Genomic DNA, 23,817 nt, shown 5'->3' on the forward strand with positions numbered 1-23,817 from the left:
AATAGTAAAAAACACTTAATACAAATATGAAAAACAAAAGTAAAACAAAGCAATTCTAGCTTCCCTGACAGAACTAACTGTGATTTTTTTTAGAATCAGACTGTACAGAAATGGAAACTGAAGAAAATATGTCTAGCCTTCAAAATTGGTTTTGCGAAAAACAAAGAAGCATTCATAATGGCACTTCCATATCGCGGAACTGTCTTGATTTCTATCAGAGTCTTGTGCACATTAAACACTTGATTCATACCCACCATCCTGTAAGTTCATTCTTCAAGAGACTCTTCTGAAAATGGGCATTCAGTAAAACTTAGAAGATACTATATCGTTAGGAAAGGTTATGTTGGTGTAAACGTACCTATGGAGGTGTACTCCTATCTACAAAGGCATAAGCAATTTTCTCTTCTCTATTATTTGAATAATATCAGCTTGAACATCCTGTTCGATCTCTTATACTAGATGATTCAGATAATCTCATTTTCCAAGCACAACCTTCCTGCATTACTACCTTTTCGAAAAGGAGAACCTCATGGAGAATACGGTATGTCTGGGATGAACGTCCAAGTAACAAAATATTTTCCAACTCCTTTCTGAGATGATATAAGAATTGAATATCTTAAAATTTAAACTATTTGAGAATAACATTAACGAGGTTATGCATATGCAGCTCGTTTTGTATCGCAGAAATGAATACAGAAGGTACTTTCGCGTATTTACCGATCGTTTGGAAACTTTTGGTTATATTGGTGCAGGCTTTGGGATCAGGAATCACATTAAAGGACTTTTGGGCAAAGCTTTTTCTGCTTTCTCATCTCAGTTGTTTGCTACGTTTTTTTCTTTCATTTCAGGGCAACGCCATAGAAAATTTATTATACATATAGACTCGCTTAATACCTTAAAGTTACTCCAGACTTTATCCAATCAATCCATCTGTTTTAGTAAATGAATTCCTTTGTTTTAAACTTGAGTTCTAAACTTGACCATCACCCTAAAGAATGAAGGTTAAAGTATTTTTCACTGCTAGGTTACCAGCATGTTGCAATAAAAGGAAATGAACTTGCATATATTGCAGCAAAGAATGTAGGAGAAATGTCCAGGAAACCTGTTACCGTTTTAGATACAATATCTGATATTAGACAGAGAATTTTTAACAAATGGCAGCTACACTGGGATCTTGAGGTTATAATAAATTAAGACGTTTAAAACCTAGGGTAGAATGCTGGAAAAGCGCTAGAAATAGGAAGGGGTAAAGTGTTGTTAGATAGTCGGTCTCTTAAGAACCACTCACAGTTACCTTATAAAAGCTGAGAGAAGCCAGTGTGTTCTAATTCTGTTAGTATTCTGTCTGTCCGTAACTTTTTAACAGAGTATCCACATTTTAATAGATTTTATTTGAAGCATTTTAATGCTTCAAATACCCTTTTACGATAATTATATTCAACTTACCCTTTTACAATATAACCGGTAAAGAGGACAAGAACAATTTATTCGAATACCTGAAAGAGACGGGTCTTTATTATTTAATTTGACTTTGTTTTGAAGTTATGTGCTTGTATTTGAATACTATGTGCTTTAAAGTGTCTCATGTGTTTGGTTTCACTCCTGTGTTACAAATAAACTCCATAATATTAAGTATTATATACTTAATATACTTATTCTGCATTTTATCACTTCATTTGTTTTCCAATGTGTCTATCAGGTGTTTGGCGCAAATAACCTTTCAAGTTTCGCGCCAAGAAAATCTCTACTACTACTGCTACTTCTATTCCTCAGTACCTTCTTCTGCATGAATACCCTCTCCAACGTCACTTCTTTCACAGACTGGACTAAATTAAAGAACATCTCAAGATAATTGTACCGAAAAATCCCAGAATCAGCACCAAAGAATATCTTGACCAAGAAATTGTCAAGCTAACTAAAAATATAATATCGCAATTCATATTTCCGTTGAAATTGCGAAACTAACGAGACCTTCCAAAAGCTTGGCAAAAGAGCTCATAGAGCTCATGGGAAAAGAACAGAGACATAAAAATCTCGAAACCGCTTGGGACCCGAATTGGAAATATCATTATAATCAGTTACGGAATAAAGTAGACCTGAAAAAACTTCAAATACCGCAGTTTCTAATCTTCAACGGGCATAGTTTATTATGATGCTAACAAGCTTGCTGATGAACTGGAAAACCCCTTTCAGACAACGCCCTGGCCATATGACGATCATACTGTCACTAAAGTCAATAGAGGAATTAACAATTTCATACAAAACCGAACTTACAGCCTATTTCCACTCTATCGAAAATTGTGAAAATTATCAAAAAATTCAAAAATAGAAAAGATTCGGAACTGACGAATCCGTAACAAGGCTCTGAAGCATCTTGCTCCCAATTCCATAGCCAATATTACCAAATGTATACATTCTTGCTTGCAGCTGAATTATTTCCCTCAAAGACGGAAAACTGCCACAATAGCCCAGATTCCCAAGTCCAATAAAAGTCACATATTCCCGAAGAACAACAGGTTGAAAAAATCATCTTACATCTATTACTCTACGACTGCAACATTGCTAGTAGCTTTCCTCCTGAACAATTTGGATTCCGAGCAAGTCACATCATACCACTCTAACCTTTCAGAGTTATAAATATACCAACAGAGGGATTCGAATGTAAATTATTCACAGCCGCTGTCTTTTTAGGCATCTCTAAAGTATTTGACAGTGTGGGGAACAAAAGCTTGTTCCATAAGCTCATTTAACTCAAATTGAGTGTTTATATCAAAGGATCATCAATTACTTCCCCAGAAACCGTAAATTATATGTCCGAATAAAGTCCCAATTTTCTACTATTCCCAACTTCAATACCGGATTTTTTCGAGCCTTCTTTTCTACATCTGCACTCATGACAAGCCACATGATCACAAATCCAACTAGCGCTGTTTGCCGATGCTCACTCAAGCTGTGAACCAGACTCAGCAAACTAACCTTCCAAACTAACCTTCAGCTATGGCAAAAAGAAAGTTATAGAAAAGTACAATTATACTCTTTGCAATATGTGACCCCTTCTCGTACAGCACAGTGAGCTGTCACTTAGCAACAAAATCCTCCTGTACACGTCAGTACTCAGACTTGCTCTCTTGCTCCTCAGTACTTAGGCCAGTATCCAGACCTGCTCCCCTATCTGGAGTCATGAAGCGAAAAAGCATATGTACAAAACGCAAGTCATTCTGAACAAGATATTTCGACAAATTACAGACGCACCCTGGTACATCAAGAACTTTCATACATAAAGGCTTGAGAATCGAATACATAAATGACTACCTCAGGAAACATGCAATTAAATTTTATCTTGTTGCCTAATATTATTAAAACCCACTCATTGCTATTCAAAAAGATACAACTTTCCCATAGAAAAATACGTATTCCCGTCTAATACCACTCTTTTGCCATAAACTGATTCCTCATTTTTACACATATTGTTCCATTAATTATCCGTGTGTCTCTCACTTTTATTTGAGGGTCACATCCCCACTCACTCGTACCTACCAGTTCATTGCATTTCAGTTATCACAAGTTTTGATTCCTTCTCCTACACCTTCCTAGGTCTTGTCACCAACTGTTCAGCATTAACGAACACGCGTTTTCTCCTATATACTGACTAAACGTCTAAAAAATAAACAATTTTATTAAATGAAGTAACAGAGGAAGTAGTAAATGAAGTAACCTATTTATCCCATAATCCAGTTCAGTGTGAAATAAAGCATTATATATTGTACGATATTGACGATATTATGTTTTAAAGCACAGCGATTTTTGAGGTACCTTCAGCCCCTGCAAGGATATATTCCTCTGCTGGCTGTCTAAGGTGATGTGCTGCATTCTCTGTAGAAACGAAGACATAACGATTCGGTATTCATGCCACCCCACATGCGGATTGGTCTTTTTCACATCATACAAAGCAGGGTTTCTTAAACGTTTTAGTGGGAGAGCCGTAATATTTACGAAAATTTTGATGTACCCCCTAAGCATTGCACAAATTCGAAATACCCATGAGTGAAACTATCAATTTCTTCACTTGTACTGTAATATACTATTTGGCCTTTAGACCATTAACTTTAATTTTTAAAGTAAAATTAACGTTCCCGTCATAAATAAATGAGTCTAAACGTTTCCGTCTTTCATTTATCTGTATTGTCTTATCTTTATCTATTTTCAGATGCATTACGTAAAAATATTTGGTAATTGTAAAATTATTATAATACGTTAAAGAAATATCAGAATTGCTAAAATTTTTGACGACCCATTACTGTAGGTCCCGCGACCCCAATTGGGGTCGGGACCCACAGTTTAAGAAACTCTGATCTAAAACGTTGCAGAAAAGACATGAAGGGCTTTGTTTGAAACTAAGTAGAGTGAGGCGAGCTACTTTTTATTAAACAAACACACCCTAGGTATTATTATTGTGGCCACTAGAAAGTTATTCAAGATGTTAAATAAAAATAGCTTGTGGATTTACATTTGTATTTCTTAAAATAGACGTAATGGACAAGATAAGATTCAATAAAATTCCTGCAGGATGCAAATCCCTAAGCTCAAAGTACGATAAAATTTATGCCCTTTTTAGAATATTTTTCACAAAACTATACAGAAACATATGACTAAAAAAATTCTTATTATATGGTCATCGATTATTTTTTATTTAAATACATTTATAACTACTCCTGTGTCATTTCCCAATATTAGTGCAATACGTTATTTGAAAATATAAATTTACAAGACTCGAAGGTTAAATGCAAGCTTTAGACCAAAACCACTACCTGTAGTTTTACCTGATTTCACTAATGCATTTCATGTATTGGTTTCAAATATGCTAAAAGAAGGACAATTTAGGATATCTTTAAAATAATTATTAATTATCAAGTATTATTAATTACACGTATTAATTATTATTATTATTTATTATATTCATTATTAATTATTATTATTATTTATTATATTCATTATTAATTATTATTATTATTTATTATATTCATTATTAATTATTATTATTATTTATTATATTCATTATTAATTATTATGGTTATTATTATTATTATTATTAATTATGAATAATTATTAATTATTCGTTTTTTCTTAAAATTAAAAGAATGTCAATCCTTTGCACACAGAGCTTTAATATGGTAACTAGGAGATATTTTTCTCAAAATTCCCAAGTGATCTTTGAGTTAAAAGTGTTCATATTATCGGAAAATATAAATTATGTTTCACAACTTCTCCAACATTCGCTACTTTTACACAAAGCAGCACTTTTAACTATTGTCAAAGCATCACTTTTAACTCTCTCTCTCTCATACAAAGCATCACTTTAATTAAAAGTGGTGCTTTGATTAAAATTAAAATGAATTAAAAGTGATGCTTTTTTAGTCGAAGCATCACTTTTATCTATCTATCTATCTATATATATATATATATATATATATATATATATATAATATAATATAACAAAGCACCACTTTTAACTATAGTCATTTTTTTTTACAAAAAATAGCAAGAGATGTGACTACTCAATCAATGCTTTTACTGAATGAAAGGATCTGGTCATCAAGCGTGTTATAAACGTGTATATTTTTAATTTACAAGGCGAAAGTACGAATCGCAAAGGATTTAACAGAAAACTCCGTAAGGTTTATCCTAAATTTCTAACAGTTATTTTTAAGCAAAAGCTCCTTTCCTATCGATCCTAATTTCAGCTTAAAATTTCCTACCAGAAGGTTTTTTAGAATCGCTTTTAATACAAATTAGTAAGAGTAGTATTTAACTCGAAGTTCCATTGACTTCGAGAGAAAGCCTCAGAATTTCTGACTAGCGCGGGTTCGCCTTTTGGCCACATTGTTCTAAGCTGTTACTACGCTCGCCCGTATTTATAGGCCCTTGATAACTTCGCTAGCTTATTCGATATTTAGGGTCCAACTAGTTAGATTTGTGGTAGCTTCGGCTACATCTGTTTAACTAAGCATTAGTTAAGATCTTATTTCTTACTTTTGAGTTTTAAGCTCAAGTGGAGGCTTTGTTGTACGCACTGAGAAGGAGGCCGACTGTTTATTTTTATTTTGAGAAATATAGGGTAAATAAACCTTCGTGAGTTTAAGATTTCTGTTACTAACGTTAAGCAAGCGTCTAGATGTTTGCGAGGTTCCTCCACACTTAGTGGTTAGAAAAAAGGGTGGAATCCTACAAATTAACAGATGCTAAAGTAATTTCATTATCATCACTCTGTCTCTCACTTCGGAATTCTAAGTTAATGTTGGAAGTGAAGAAACTAAGAACTGATAAGCGAATAATCGTTTGAGTTCGGTGACAAGAAACAACAAGATAGAAGGGTAACTAACCCTTTATTATTTCAATAAGATTTAACAAAACCCCGCCTGGGAATGTACAAGCAAAGCCCAGACTTGGACTTGAACTTAAAAGACTAAGAATTAATCTAAAACTAAGATTAACTAAAGAAGTATAGCCGAAGCTATCAAGGTTCAAATCGAGTTGGCCACTTAACTTATTTGACTACGAAGCTTAGCAAGGGCCTGAGTACGGCCGAGCGTAATAACAGCTTTGAGAGAGAGAGTGGCCAAAAAGGCAGACGCGCGTAAATCAGAAACTCTGATTCTCTCTGACTCGGTAAGTAACTTCGTGGTTTAAATACCGCTCCTCCTCATTAAATATTCAGCAAGATTCCAAAACTACGTTCTGGCCGGAATTAGTAAGCTGAAGTTAAGAATTTGACAGGAAAGGAACTTTAACTTAAAATTTAACTGTTAATAAAATTAACATAATCCTTACAACTCTTAATAAAAACATCAACACCATTTACGAAATTTATAAAGAATTAATATACAGAGAATTCAATTAGAAAAGTTAATAATTTTCCAAGAAAATTGAAAATCAGTTTCAGCAGAGTATGATAAATTTTCTGATTACTTAAATTTCATTGAACTTCTTTAAGGTCAATATTAATGTCGATGGTAAAACTGAAAAGCTATCGATATCTCTTTTGTTTTGTTTGAGAAAGAAATATTTGGAGAATCCTGCTATAAATTCCGAATACGATATATTCTCATCAGAGCAAAATACGACCATTTGAAATCAATACAAATGCCTTTTTTTAATATTTACAATAAATAATTCTGCCACAGCAGTCCTCCACATTATGACACGGGAAAATTAAATAAAACGGTAACCTTCACACCTAACGGTAGTATTATTCTACTAGTGAACAAACTTAGCCATTTTATTCATCAACGTACGAATTTATTCATCAACGCTCGTGGCAGATCAAGACTGGCTGATGCAGTGACACGACAAGCAATCTATTAAATCTTGATAAATGATTAATACCAAATGTTCTCCTCCATGATGTATAAAGGTTCATATGGATTTGTCAGTTAAGTACATAAAATGTGAGATTATGATTACAATTATGAAAATGCTAAAAATGCTAAAGTGTAATTAAGTTTTAAAACTTTTATGATTATAATGATTTTAAAAAAGGCTTCAAGTATGAAAAAAAAACAGTTCTCATGCCAATGAGCAACGGGAAATAGATTTCAGCTTTAAAATTCGAACATTCCTTTCGTCATTGAATACAATCGGATAATTCTAAAAAGCTTTCATTTCAAGGGTGGCAGATTTTATTTTTTTATTGGCGCTGAATCATCCACTTTTTTCTCCAGTTTATCCCTTACCTACTTTGATTTTTGTTGTAGACATTTCCAAAACTTAGATAAAACTTTGAATTAATTTCCATTGCTCGGTCTACGAAAGTTTATACATTGTAACATCATAATCGGGTTTTAAATTCAAATCAGCTCATATGATGAAAAGGCCTAGCTTTAAAACTTAAATTGTTAAGACTTTTGGAGAGAGTTACAGTATGTCTGGAGTTTAAAAAAGACTCTTTGAGTTACTATAATGCTGAATTCTTCGTGACACAAAATTTGGAAGTCAACAATTCACTTTTAACAAAAGTCTCCAAAATGAGAAGCTGTTTTCGGAATAAATTCAAAATAATAATATCTTCCGCCAGATAACCTTGAAAGATTTCATTAGACAAATGGGATTTCACAATTTTCTCTATTCTCAATCAGTTCCCGCAAAAATTCATACCTTTGCCAGAAAACATTTTTCGAGGCCTTCTCCTGTAAGCAGTGAATCTTTCATTGTTTAGATCACTCACAATGCTAAGTGAGCAAGCCTGCAAAGAAAAGCATACTTACTAATAAACATAGCACTTGATTAGTTTTTTTTAATCTTTTCCTTTTCATATTGCTATTGAAAATGCTCTCCAAAAATCAATTACTTTAGAACATACTCTATCTGGCAATACACGAGCAGTCCAAAGATCATCCGTAATTTGATTAGCCAAGTGTGCGCGATTTCGAAAGCACTTTCATAGCTATTTAGTCATGTATTCCTAGCTATTTTTTTCATTACTTCTTGGGGATTAATTATCTAAAATTTATGTTGCACTCAGAAAATTGTTAATAAAGATCCATTGCGTTGATTAATTTCATAAAAGTACTTGATGATTAAATCTGTTACATGATAACTCTTCAGCTGGATAATTGCATGTTTCTGATCTTTTTAGAAATTTCTTTCTTAATTTTCCTCTCCGATTATTAATACATTTTTTCGTGAAGAAAGGAACTCAAAAATGCAGTTTTATTAATTGATACTCTTGTAAGAGTAGCCTTCAAGCGCTTGAGCATTTAAGCAACTAGAGGTATTTTGATCGATATCCTAGCATTGACTATGAATCTTAGAATCCACTACGCATTTTAGCTTAGTCAAGAAGAAAACTTGAAGAGAAGTTCAAATTCTGGATTACTATGAGCTAATTGGCAAATCACAATTATAAGTACTTATCGAAGGAAAATTGCTCTTTTAAGTAATCACATCTTCAAACACGGTCAATAGAAAATATTTTTCAACAGCAAATAGGATCATATCACCACATTTGCTTGCAAGAGCTCCTGTCTGTAATCAGGTGAAATAGCAGCAACAGAATTTTCCATACCTTTGACAGTATTTCTATTAAGATAATAAAATGCAAGAAAACATTTCCAATCATTAGCAGAAACGTTTATCCAGTGAAGAAAGGTTTGTGAATCAGTGTACTAAATTGTGTTAGCATTAGAAATTTGAAATAATTCCTTCGAATAACTTGGCATTTTAGCCCTTATAATAATACTTATATTAGTCTTAACTAGGTTTTGTCTGTTTCCTGAGGTGAGACAGTCTGCTGATATTTAGCATGGAACAACTTGAGCTAGAATCTTACCTTTTCAAATAACTATTGGCTCCATATTATTTTTAAACGGGAAACACAAAATACATTATCTAAATTTCTCTTTCAAATTAAGAGGCTCACCAGCGGCCGAGCAATAGAGTCACTTAACACTGGTAGTTTGTTCCGGAGCTCGAATCACGGTGAACGGGTTAGCTGCAGGGGCGAATGCCTCCCACGAAGGCATCCATCCCATTAGCCAGTAGCCCTTGAGAGCATTCCTATAATTAAATAAACCCAATCAAACTTTCAAATTAAGAAGTCACTCCGTATCCCGGTCGATTCTAAGATTCCAAATCTCTTGTAATAAAACTTAATTGAATAAATAGGAAAAGAAAACTAAACTGGTTAGGTCATATATTTTTGCGACTCTTCCCAAAACGTGCTGTTTCATAATTTTAAATTCTTCGGATGCCTCAAAAAGCTATCGCATATGTAATTTCCAAATGTCCGCGACTGTAACTAAATTATGCCTAAGCACTTCGATGAATTACCATCAGACTCATTACCAAACTATAAAAACCTCAAAAAAATTATCTCCCTTTTTGCAATTTTTATTTCATGGTATTCCTTTTCGAATCCCACGCAAAGTGCAACTTTATATGTAAGAAACTTTAAAATATTAATATTCGATCTATTAGGGTATAAATTTGGAGCAGGCAATCAAAACTCGTTTAATGAATTTTCGCCTTTACCTTTTAAAGAAGCGTTATTTAAAAAAAATTCAACCACAAAGAATCAATAGTATTTATGTCAGGCGTTCTGAAATCTCTACACATCATTCCAACTGAATGTATCCATCCAACCTACACATATGTCTTTCCAGAAGTCATTAAACTTATTGAATCTGGCAATAGGAATATTACTCTCTCAATTGTGTACTCTTTACTAAATGCATAAAATACAATTCATGTTACCTTCAGATTAAATAAATACCTAAAGGCATCAGTTATATAACAGCAATATGCGAAATTCTTCTTTTGAGAAAGGATATCTAATGCGCGGAATGCTTAATAGAATGACCTTTAATAATTAATGCTTAATATAATCTAATCAATATATTTATTCTGAATGTTCTGAAGCTCAACAAAACTAATAAAAATAAGCATTGAAATGATTTTTAGATATTAACTGTAATAAATATTTTTTTTCTAATAAAGAGATACATTTTAATTTTAAAAATATCAAGTTCATAAGGCGAAATTCTAATATTTCCCAAAACAAAATAAAACCTTACAGCCTTGTTAATCAAAACAACAATATTAAATATATTTGTGCTAGTTATAAAGATCTTTTTAAAGTTAAGCCTATTAAAGTTCATAATAAAAATAAAATTCCAAGAAAACAGTTACTAAAAAGCAAATTAGCGAACTGCACATTAGGTCATTTTTACATCTTATATTACTTTAAAAAAGATTAACTTTTTAAGAGAGTGTAGCCTGGACGAGCAGCATATTTTCCAAATACATATATTCATAATCGTCTGCTATATAGTTTTTTATGAATGTGCTAATTTGTTTTCAAGTCTTTGAGAAGACCTGCGAGATGGAAAACTATACAGTTCCTCCTTTTTTTAACTATATACTGTATTTCCTGGCTCCATTGCTATAATGTACATATTTCGTAACGTTCTCCATAAAACTGATTTGTTACCCATCAAATTGAACAATTTCATTTAGAATATTGTTAGCCGTCAATTTATAGATCTGGATGCTGTTTTCTTAAACATACATTAATGGTTTTTAAATGAAAAACAATCAAAGCTTTTATTTTATGGTCATTTAGCCGAACTTTTATTTAATAATACTTGACCTAAATTACTCGAAATATTTTCTAAATGAGGTATTTTTCTATTTGTATGCCTCTGTGGTGCACATTCGGCGCGTATTCGAAAGGTCCATACTGAAGTCCCGGCGAGGGAATTGTTCATTTTTCATGTACTCCTGCTTCAAAACTCCTAATGAGTCTACAGTGGCGTCCGAACTAAAAGGTGGTGGATGATGATTCTCCACCACCAGGATTTAACGACTGGGTCCCCTAACTCCCAGTCGCCCTTTAAAAGAGGAAGTATATAAGGTATTTTCTCCCTCCTTTCAGCATGCCTTCGGAGTGTAATAGTTAGCATACTCGGCAAGTATTTGAGAAGTCCAGGATCGAGTCACAGCGAGGGCATTGCACACTTTTCACATATACTGCTTTAAAATAACATAATGACTCTACACTATTACGATACAGTTCAGAGTAAAACGTACTTATTTTATTAAAAGAAGAGGTAATCGCTTTCTTCTTTTCTTCCACCAGGAACCGTATAATTCGGCATCGGGTTTTTTGTGAACTTGGTTGTGTATACTGGAATCACAGAACACGGGATTCATTCTTCTTCAGTCTCAAACGATTAGCGAACCACAGAGAGTGAGGAAAGCTTTCGTGAATCCCAATATTCGGACCTCAGAAACGTTAACTGATCGTAGAATGTCGTATATAAGACTAAGTACGAAAACATTTTTATTGCTAAACAAATAATCCCTAAGCAAATATCGCACATAATAGAAGACAGAGATATGCAACACAGAAAATTATCCAAATAACGAAAACCTAAGAATTAAAAAAAAATAACTTGATATACTAAGCAGTATATTCAAAGCACAAAACAAACTGCGTTTTAGTTGCTTTCACCCGATGTATTTTTAATGTTGTTGTTCTCTGGTGTTTTATGCTGGAACTAACAGCTGAGATGCATCTTCTCTAACATGAACGCAGAAGAATACAAGACAAAATTATACTTTAATGTTTCTCAAAAGTCAAAAACGTTATAATGTTTTTCTCATAATGAGTTTGCATATTCATCGTTTTAGTTTAATGCAAATTATGCATTTTGTCAATTTTATTCGAATAATTTTTATGATTTAATGCCAAACAGTTACAAACTGGTCTTATTTTAGAGTTCCGAAGATTTTCAATTTGCTTATTATAATTTAACTTGAGTAAAATAAGAGATGGAAATTACCTGTTTAATATTCACCCATCCGAACGGAATGAAGATTGTTCCGTACACAGATTTTCACGTCTCGAAATAGATCTAGTGGCAAATTAGCTTGAGAAACTTTGTGTTATGGTGCAAAGCTTTCAGCGGCAACAGGAGCCATTGATTCTCTCCTTGGATTCAACAAGAGACGATTGAAATACCTTTTGCATTGCTAGCATACTCTGCGGTATCTAAAATCTTGGCTGCTTAAGTCAGTCGCAGTCTTTGAAAGGAGGAATGAATATGGATTTAGTGGTTTGTTGTAGTACGCTTTCGTCAAGACAGCTTTGCTTCTTACCGACAAAAGCTTTAGGGAATAAATTTTAATAGAAATGGGAGTAGAGTAACTGAGAGATTTGAATAACATACAGCCATATGTAAGCCATTAAGCTTTATGAGAATTAAATGAAACGAGGTGTGGGATCCGCTATTATAGTTATCTTGTTAATAGCAGCTATTGCCATTTCAAACTATATATCATTCGAAAATCATAGCAGCTATTGCCATTTCAAACTATATATCATTCGAAAAAAATAATTAATGATTTTTGTTATACAAATTTTTATATTAAATTATATTTTATGACATCGGATTCCTGATATAAATGGCTGGTATAGTTTTACTTATTAAAATTTTACTGAAGTAAAAAATTTAAACAGAAAAATAATTAATTTCTATATTATTTTCCTCATTTAATTTTGTAATCAGGAACTTTCGAATCATATTCTTTGTTGATTCTCTTCATTCTTATTGTTTTTTTTTCCAGAACTTTAGGAAGGAAAAGAAAAGATGAGAATACAAATATATTTGGTACATCTTGGCGGTATCGATGCTTTAAAAATTAACTTTGGACTACTTTCAGATCATTTTATTATGGAATAGTTTCAAGTATGAATGAAATGAATTATAAATTTCATTAAAGTCGCAATCTAAATCCCTCTTTGTAAAAACGATTTATAATAAACTTTGTTACGTTGAGTAAACAATGCTGATTTATTCTTGTTGTGCAAATTGTTTATAGCCAAACAGTGCTTTATTCATTGCTGTAAACACAAATACGTCTTGTCATTTCCAGTTGGAGTTTTCTCTCTATTTCGGAATTATTTCGGAATTATAGTAATTAATATAAAACAATCCCAAAACATGTATTAACATCTATGCAAATTTTCGTAGTCCGTGTTTAAATTACTTAGATAAATTCAGTAACTGCAGTTTAGAGAGAGTATAACTTATATACTGATATCCAAATTTAATATTATACTAAGAAAGCAAAGCAGGCTTGTAGATAATTTTTCTAAATATATCTGCGGCATTGTTGTACATTAATGAATCAATTTAACAAAATTATGTATCCTAGTTAACTATAAACTACTTACCTTTAAATAATACGTAGCTGCCATTCATGACTGAAATATTTAAAAATAACACATCTACAGTTATCAGTACAACGAAATAAAAAAAATAACTTTTCATTTAGAAAAATATCAACACCTTTGTTTCTGAAACACAACATGTCCATTTTCAATTCGTTGATTAATTTAATGTGCATAATTACTGATAAATAATATTCAGTTGGCGAAACATTTTTCCGAAAAGTCACTAAAAATTTTCCAGTAAAAATCCTGTGGCTTAAACACTTTATTTTAACGAATTTCAATTCCCGTACGCAAATTGGAGAATCTAAGACACGGAAGATAACAATCTGATAGTTTATTATAATAATCGCAAAATGTTTTAGAAATGCAAATGAGCCAATTAAGAAAGCACTTTAGAGTATATTTATCCTTTTACTTGTTCGTCAGTTTATTAAACGGTAAGGGTAATTTCTATTTTTACTTTCACATTATTTTGCTGAAATAAGGAACACAGGTAAGGCGTTCTGCATTTAATAACTTTTACGTTCCATATAAAAATTCAAAGTTGTTTATTTGTTATTACTTTTTCGTCTTCCATACAGAAAGACTTTTTAAAAGGGCACATGAACTTAATGGTTCGGCTCTACTTTTCCAGCGAAAGTTAATACCATTAGGCACGAAAATATTTTCCAACTGCTATTATAGGCATTTCATGGATTGATTTTGAATTTCAGGTTATGTAAATTGATAAGGGCAAAGTACACTAACACTGTCTACCTTTCTGAATTTTGCACATAGTGCTTGTACTTGCAAAACGTAGGAACTGTTAATAATAACTTATACTTATTTTCATTATTAGACTGCCAACAAGGCGGATGTGAAGAAAAGTATTACAAATTCTAAATTAGATGTAATTTTAATAATGTTGTTTATTCATCATCATGTAATTGCATAAATAATCACAATTAGCTTCAAAGAGAGTCACTTAGAGTCAAATTCGTTTCCAAATAAGGAAGCAGCTGCTGGAAGGATAGATTTATTCCATTTTAAAAGTACTTTTATTCTGCCTGAAATGTTAATTGGTTGTTTATTTAACATGTTATAGCAGACCTCACGGAACCTTTGTGTTGTAAAAGGGATGTCTTCGTGGACTGCTCGACGTGATGTATTAAAAAATCCTCCGTTAGCTGGAAGTCATACTCGCGACGAATTACACCAATTTTAATGGGTCTCTTCGGCTGCAGGCAGACAACTGAAAAATGTCAATAAACCTAAAAGTTTTAACTAATGAATCTAACATTTGAGAAAGTATTAACTGTTTTCAGATCTTCCGTTCCGAATAGTATCTTATCCAATTGATTATTAGTAAGCTTTTAGCTCTTATTCGAGACTGAAACGTTAAGCACTCTTACGCTAATTAACAATTAACCATAAAAATAATTGTCGGAAAATCAATTACTCTTTGCCATATAAATATGGTCTAATGACATGCATGCTTAATAATCAGTCAGAAAGCGCTGCGTTTTTCATTTTGAGTTGCCAAATATTTACAAAAAAATGAAAGAAATCACTAATAACAATTCTATGGCAATTAATATTTATCTCACAGCCAGCTATGTTTTTAAACTCAAAACAGGACAAACTTGACCAACAAAAAGTCCCATATGCAAAGAACAATATTCAAAATACCGTACCAACGCTCAATTCGCTCACTTTAAACTGAAACATAAATTTAATCAAAGGGTAAAAAACAATTTTACAGAATTTATATTACTATATAAAACGTAAAAAGTATTAAACTACTACAGATATTACTAAAGCCGTTTTTTCCCCATTCTTTCTCGGGTCTGAACGTAAAATTGCATAAGCAAATAAAAAATACCACACAGGTTGAATTTGAGTGAATGAAATATGAACTACCAATAGTTTTAAAAATAATATGCAGATACTTTATCAAGTTGAATTTGAAATAAATGTAATTATTCATTTAGAAGAAAATAAATTAAAATAATAGTAATAAAACACGAATATTCACAGCTTTTATGAGGTACAACCGTTACATTTCATCGTAAATGGTATTAGTGCTGGTAATATCATTTAATAAAATTCTTTGACAATAGCAGTACTGAAAATAAGTAATCAGTAATGATTAAAAATTTTTAAAGATTTAACACATAAGACTTAAAAAGAATAAACTCAAAATTATTTTGAAAGCTCTTCTATTATTAGATTAAACTGAACGGGTATTTTAATAAATGATTTGACTTAATATTTATATCTAAGGCTGTATTCCTATCTAAGGCTGTATCACACATCCATTTGTTTCAGACAAACAACAGTTTCAAAAACTTTTATACCTGCAAAAAAATTGTCAGTTGTGCATTTTTAACAACCAATCAGTTATCAACTCCAAATTCCCATCATTAACCAGCATTTGTAACGTGGTGAGTCCTCCGTAGTGATTGGGTGTTTTATATCATAAAACAAAGCAGAAATATTATACTAAACAGTTATTCACGCAAGAGTGATTTTTAAAAAATTCAATTTCAGACAAAACGTTAGAGGATACAGAAAGCTTTGAATCCTTAATTCAAGGTATTTACTTTCAAAACACGCGGTAGAGCACATTTAAAGCATAATTACTGCTTTATTTTTACTAATATTAAATCAAAAGAATGAATAGATGAATTAAGGTAAAAGTGAATAGTACAGCTGATAATCTCATGGTGAAATGAAGTCCAACAGTTATACCGGGATCATATAGAGATGGCTAATACTCAGTCCTAAGAAATACATTCATAGGGGCACGTCTGCCATAATATGGCATAGACAAGCATCGTCCGCTTGTACCACAAAGAACTTGATCCTCCACGGAAACCATCTATTTCCAACAACTCTTGGATGATCTGCAAGCCGCCTGCTTGCCTCCGTTCCTTTCCACATCTTGAAGCTATCTGGCGTTGTCTCGATTGCTCCAATACATAAACCAACAGGAGCTTTAAGAAATTCATAAATATCATTATGTGTTACGAACGCGGTGTATTTTGTGCAATTTTCATCTATGTCTACATAGAAAAAGCCATTTTTCAAATCTAGTGTTGTGAAGACCTTTGATTGTTCCAACCGATCAAGTATTTCTGGTATTAAAAGCAGTGTAAATTTGTCTTTAATAATTTTCTTATTTAATTTCCGATAATCTATGCATAATCTCTTGGAACCGTCCTGTTTGTTACACAAAACTATAGGCGCCGAATAATAAGAAATAATAAGAATCTGATAAGCTGCGATGACGTTACCTCGCTAGGTATTCGCTAATTCAGCATCGGTCGTCGATGATCTCCACAGCTCTGGTCATCTTGCATGGCATCGTCCTCGATGTATGTTGAGTGGACATCACCATCATCATGAGGTACCTGCAAAAAGAATAGAAAAAGGAAAAAAAGAAAAGAGAGTATCAGGTCCTTAGATTTGAGCTGATACAATCATCAATCAATTTGACCAAGGCTTCATATGGTCAGCCGCAGTAGATATCAAATTCGGTCCTTCATGGCATCCTATTTTTTCGAATTCAAACTATCATTCGATCTAACAGCTATGACTTTATACCGTCCATGTAACTTAGGACGTAGTTTGAAACCAGTCCCATACTGAGTTCTCTGAATGGCTACCAAGTCGCCAATCTTGTACAGTTTCGGTTTCTTACGTCTTTTGTTAAATTGTTTACGATTCTTTTCTTGTAACTTCAAAATATTGTTTTTCGCATCTTCTCTCATTTCATCACGTTCTTGCATCAACTACTTTAGATATTCTTCATTTAAAATCTCACTAATTCTCAGATCTTCCTTGTTCTTCATTTTCGTATCTATGAGAAGTTCAAACGGTGAATATTTTACTTCTCGCAGTTGTACTGTTGATTATTCTTTGGACATCTGGAACATGTTTAAACCATTTCGTTGAATCCTCATGTGATAATTTCGACAAAACAGGAATCAAAATTCTATGTATTCGCTCAATCTGTCCGTTACCTCTTGGAATATCAGTAGTAATTTTAACATGTTCTATGCCTTCTTCCGTGCAATAAGATGAAAATTCTTTCGATGAAAAGGCACTACCTCGATCAGAAATGACTCTGGCTGGATTCCCAAATACACTATGTTGTTGCATCAATTTTGAAATGCCTTCTTGCGTAGTTGGTGATTTCACTGGATAGAACCAAGTGAATTTCGTAAAACCCTCGACCACAGTTAAAATGTATTGGTATCTCTTGTTCGTCGATGGAAGAGGTCTAATAAAATCGACATTTTTCTTTCGGTACAGGATGAAGAAATTCGTCTTCTTTTCCTTGCTTCTTGTTATATAGTATACATTCTATACAGTTCGCAATTACTCTTTCAATTTTGCATTTCAGTCTGGGAATATAGAATTCTTGTTCTACAGCATTCACAGTTTTCTCTACAGCAAAGTGACCCTTTTTATGTACCTTCTGTATGATTTCGTTTTGTAATGACTCTGACACTACTAGCATATCTTTAATATTTTCCAATTTGTACAAAATACCGTTTCTCAGGAAGAATACATTTTCTTCTCCTTTCTTGACTAAATTCTTGATCAATCACATGTTCATCTTCATTCTGTTGTTGTGCTAACCGAAATCTTCTCAGTTACATCAGGTGTATATGTTGTTAAAATTAAAGCATTCCTACTTACAGTATCAGCGTGTTTCATTTGGCTTCCTGATCGATGTACAATTTCGTAATCGAATTCTTCAATAAATATTGCCCATCTCGCAATCTTGGGAGTTAAATCTTTCTTGTCTAAAGTTTTCTGAAAAGCACTACAATCAGTTACATTTTTCAATTTAGTACCTAACAAATAGTTTCTAAACTTCTTAAGAGCTTCTATAACTGCAAGGGCTTCTAATTCGTAACTACAGAGTTTCTTTTGCTGCGGTGAGGTCTTCTTACTCATATACTGGATTGGGTGATAACTACCATCATCAAACGGTTGGAATAGTACCGCACCAAAGCCTTGACTACTAGCATCAGTATGAAATTCTAATGGATATCTTTGCTTACATATATGTAGAACAGGTGCTTGAGAGAGAATTTCTTTTAACCTTCAAAAAGCTTCCCGTTGTTCGGAATCGAACTTAAAACCAATACCTTTTCTAAGCAAGTCACTAAGAGGTTTAGCTATTTTAGCATACTGAGGAATGAATTTACGAAAATAACCCGTTAGTCCTGAAAAGCTTTGTAGTTGTTTACAGTTACGCGGTTGTGGAAAGTTTCGAACAGCAACAGTTGTGGAAGGTGATGGTCGAATAGTTCCGTTTTCAATTACATGTCCCAAAAATTCAATTTTACGTTTTAAGAATTGACACTTTTTGAAATTTATTTGTAATCCATATTACGAAGCAGTTTTGAATACTCTTTCTAATTTGTCTAAACATTCAACTTCATCATTAGCCGGTATGACTATATTATCCATATAAATAATTAGTACACCTTCATTTAGCAAGTCACGAAATACTGAATAAATATACCTTTGAAAAACATTTGGACTACTACATAAACCAACAGGAGCTTTAAGAAATTCATAAATATCATTATGTGTTACGAACGCGGTGTATTTTGTGCAATTTTCATCTATGTCTACATAGAAAAAGCCATTTTTCAAATCTAGTTTTGTGAAGACCTTTGATTGTTCCAACCGATCAAGTATTTCTGGTATTAAAAGCAGTGTAAATTTGTCTTTAATAATTTTCTTATTTAATTTCCGATAATCTATGCATAATCTCTTGGAACCGTCCTGTTTGTTACACAAAACTATAGGCGCCGAATAATTAGAATTGCTAGGCTTTATTATACCCTTATTCAACCATTCTTTAATTTGCTCGTCAACAATTTTTTGTTCCGCGAAAGGCATGTGTCTTCTATTTTGACAGACAGGGATTTCATTGCATAACTTTATTTGCATCTTGAATTCAGATTGCTTATTTTTCCGATCCAGGTATGAATTAATTAATCTACACAATCTTTCTTTATGTTCCACATTCAAAATATGCCTTAAATGAATCTCGTTGACAGAAATAGCATTCACCAGATGTGAAAGTAATTAAGTTTCAAGCCACTTCCGCTTTCGGGATTTTTGTTTCGATTAACAGAGACGTCAGGCAATTGCGAAAGATCATAAACATTCTTCAATGACACAGCAATATTCAAATTTCCCATAACGCAACGAAAGTTAGCATATTGATATGACTCAGCATTTATCAAGATTACATTACTTTTATTCCGATGAGAAATTATTTAAAGGCCATTCTCGGTAAAAAAGAAGTTAAACTGATTCATTACGTCTAAACCTAAGAAAATTTGATTACATAACGACTTAACAATATAAATTTTCGTATGAAGTGAAAAACCATCAATTAAAATGTCAGAAATAAAAAAGCCAATGGGATATGTTTGCTTTGCTTCGATGCCGAACAATGTGATATTGCTAAAATTTAAAGTTGGAGAACCAATTTGCTTATGTAATTCTACACTGCATATTGTAACATCTGAACCAGTGTGAACAAGACTATCAACTAAATGATTATTTATTTCTATAGTCTTCATAATTCTACTATCATCCAAAATACGCCGTACTAAAGCTGCTTGCGTCTCGGGGTTCTGATTTTGACACTCAGTCGATTTATGCCCAAACTTTTTACATTTAAAACATTTTATCCCATTCGATTTGTTTTCTCTCAGACGACTTATGACCCAACTCGTCGCAACTAAAACATTTCACATTATTTACGTTAGATTGATTTCGTTTTGATGACACAAGCTTACTTCTACCTTTAATTTGAGTGTCTAATTTCGGTTTCGAATTTTTAAACTTATCATTGTCTGATCTCATTTTATCATAAATTTTTAGCCTTTGTTTAAACTCAGATAATTTTTCGCAACCATATAGTATAGTTTTCCTCACCACAGAATCGGGAATACCATCTATGACATATTTAATTAATGGAGCATCTTCAATGTTACCTCGCGAACACATTTCTTTCATTTTCAAAAAATATTCATCTAAAGATTCATTAGGCATTAATTTACGCTTAAAATAACATTTCATGCAATTCAGCTGAATTAAAAGCTTTACCAAATTCAGATTTCAAAAGCTTTTTTAATCCTAGAACTCCTTGTACGAACAGATTGATATATCTCTGGAAAGGAAGTCAAAGTATCACCTGTAATAAAATGAGAAGGGGTTAAAACATTAATAGAGTCAGTATCAGGATCTTTCACGTGAGTAAGTGGACGTGAATTCAAAATAGCCTCGATCTCAGTAAGTAGCTTTGATAACTCTTCGTAAGTCAAGAGAGTGTCTTTCAATACTCTTCTCAGATGAAATTTCGCTGAGCGAATGCCGGCTTCCCATATACCTCCGAAGTGGGGTGAAGCAGGCGGTATAAAATGCCATTCAATAGATGACTTGGTTCTCGGGAAACCGATTCTGTTGCATACAAGAAAGACCAAATCTGATTTAGTTCTTGTAGTTTTCGGCATGCTCCCACAAAATTGGTACCGTTGTCACTGTAAATGTGCCGTGGTGCACCGCGACGTGAAATTAAACGTCTAAGTGCAGCGCTAAACGAGTCTGCCATCAGGTCACTGACTGCTTCTATATGCATAGCTTTAATCGACAAGCAAACAAACAGAGCTATATAGCCTTTCGTTGTTTTAGAACCACGACTCTTATTAAATTTCATGGTAATACGACCAGCGTAATCCACACCAGATGCGAAAAAAGGTCGTTCCAAAGTCACACGATGTTCAGTAAATCACCAATTAATTGCGGAGTTGAAGCAGCTTTAAAGCGATGACATATTAAGCAATGGTTGACAACTTCGTATCAGTCTCTTCCCTTCAATTATCCAGTAAGATTGCCTGATGAGGTGTGATAATAAAGAAGGACGAGCATGAAAGTAAGAAATATGAAGTAATTCGCTACATTTATGTCGAGAAGGAAGTATGACAGGATGTTTGATGTTAAATGCTAAAAATGAATTATTTCGAAGACGTCCTCCCACCGGTAAGAGACCATCTTTATCTATGAATGGATACAGAGAACGTAGTTGGCACTTCTTGGGTAAAGGTTTTTCTTCCTTAATACATTGTAAATCATCTTTAAAATAATGATTCTGAATCCAACGAATAATGAACTCTTCTGCTACTCGAATCTCTAGAAATGTTAGCGGCATAAGGCAGCTGGAGTTAATACCACTACGTGAAAAGTTCTGAGTAACATGATACTTCTTGCATTTAGTAATAAATATTTGACAATAAGCCAGAATACGAACAATTCTACAACGCGAAGAATAATGCTCGAACAAATTAGCTAATAAATCATTCGATTCACGTATATGAGAAATAAAAATAGGATCAGATCTTTGTCTCGCCTTTACTTCAGCATCATCTTCAAATTTTAATTCATATTCAGGCCATTTTTCCTCTTCCTGACGCAACCATGGTGGACCATTCCACCACAAATTACAACTTGGTAGGAGTTGAGGTTCAATACCACGAGAAGCAACGTCTGCAGGATTTTGTTTAGAGGGAACATGATTCAAATGTTTAATAGGTATCACTTCTATGATCTGATATGTTCTGTTTGCAACAAAAGTTTTCCACTTACACGTGGATGAGCGGATAGCCAAGACAGAACTCCCTTGGAATCCGTCCACGCATATATTTCGAAATTAAACTTCTTTAAAATGTTCAATAGAGATCGCATTAATCTGGTTAACAAATACGCGGCACAGACTTCTAATCTAGGAATGGATACTTGCTTTATAGGCGGGAATTTAGTCTTTGATAGCAAAGGATTAACATTAACCGTATCATTGCATTTTTGGCGACAGTAAATGGCTGCTGCATAGGCCTGCGAAGATGCATCACAAAATCCATGTAGTTGGATAACACTGTCCGTTGTAAGTACGATACATCTCGGAATTTCACAATTATTGATTTGACAGAATGTCTCTTGAAATTTAAACCAATCATCTGAGATATGCTGGGGAACAACTGAATCCCAGTCGATTTAATTAACCATAGCTTTTGATAGAATATTTTAATCAATATAGTGCAAGGAGATAAGAGACCTAAAGGATCGAAAATGCGAGCAGATTCTGCCAATATGCGTCTCTTTGTTATAGGTGCGTTGAGTTGCAGTGTAGCTTTAAAACTGATGGTATCAGTGGTTGAATTCCAAAAAAGTCATTAGACTTTCGAACTCCAATTAGGAGATATATCGAAATCAGAATTCAATGAACAATGTTCCTTAAATTCAGTTAAGAATTCTACAGAATTTGAATTCCACTTTCTCAAATCAAAACTACGTGCATGTAAAATTGATTACTTTCTTGCAGACGGATACTGCATCATCAACTGTATTTGCACCTGACAATAAGTCGTCCATTTACATATCCTCTTGCAATATACGAGATACATCTGATTCCTCTTTAGAATCTAAAGCTACCTGCTTCAGTCATCGGGTTGCTAAAAATGAAGAAGAAGAAAGACCATACGTAACTGTTTTCAACTTGTACGTGCGCATTTTATCACTGGAATTGTATCGCCAAAGTATCAAATGATAATTCTGATCTTCAGGAGCTACCATCACCTGACGATACATCTTCTCCACATCGGCTGTGAAAACAATTTTAGGAAATCGAAAATTAATCAAAATCTCAAAAATATCTCTTTGTAATTTCGGACCTACCCCTAAAAGAGAATTCAATGATATACCGTTTTCAGATTTACAGGATGCATCAAAAACTACTCTTAATTTCATCGTTGTGCTAGAAGGTTTAATGATCGCATGATGAGGAAGATAAAACCTTTCTATATCCGATCTGTTAGATAAATCATTATTAATCACAGTCATATGTCCTAACTGTTCATATTAATGTGTAAAATCTTTATACTGTTTTTCAAATTCCGGATTATCTTTGAATTTTCGTTTCACGGAACGCAACCTAGAAATTGCTGCCGGTTTTGAATCACCCAACTTCAAATGCGATTGATAAAATGGAAATTTTACAACAAATCGCCCATCTG

This window comes from Stegodyphus dumicola, chromosome 9 (genome assembly GCF_044657685.1).
Source record: "Stegodyphus dumicola isolate Sdum_Otavi_A_Nest chromosome 9, ASM4465768v1".
Classification (NCBI taxonomy): Eukaryota; Metazoa; Arthropoda; class Arachnida; order Araneae; family Eresidae; genus Stegodyphus; species Stegodyphus dumicola.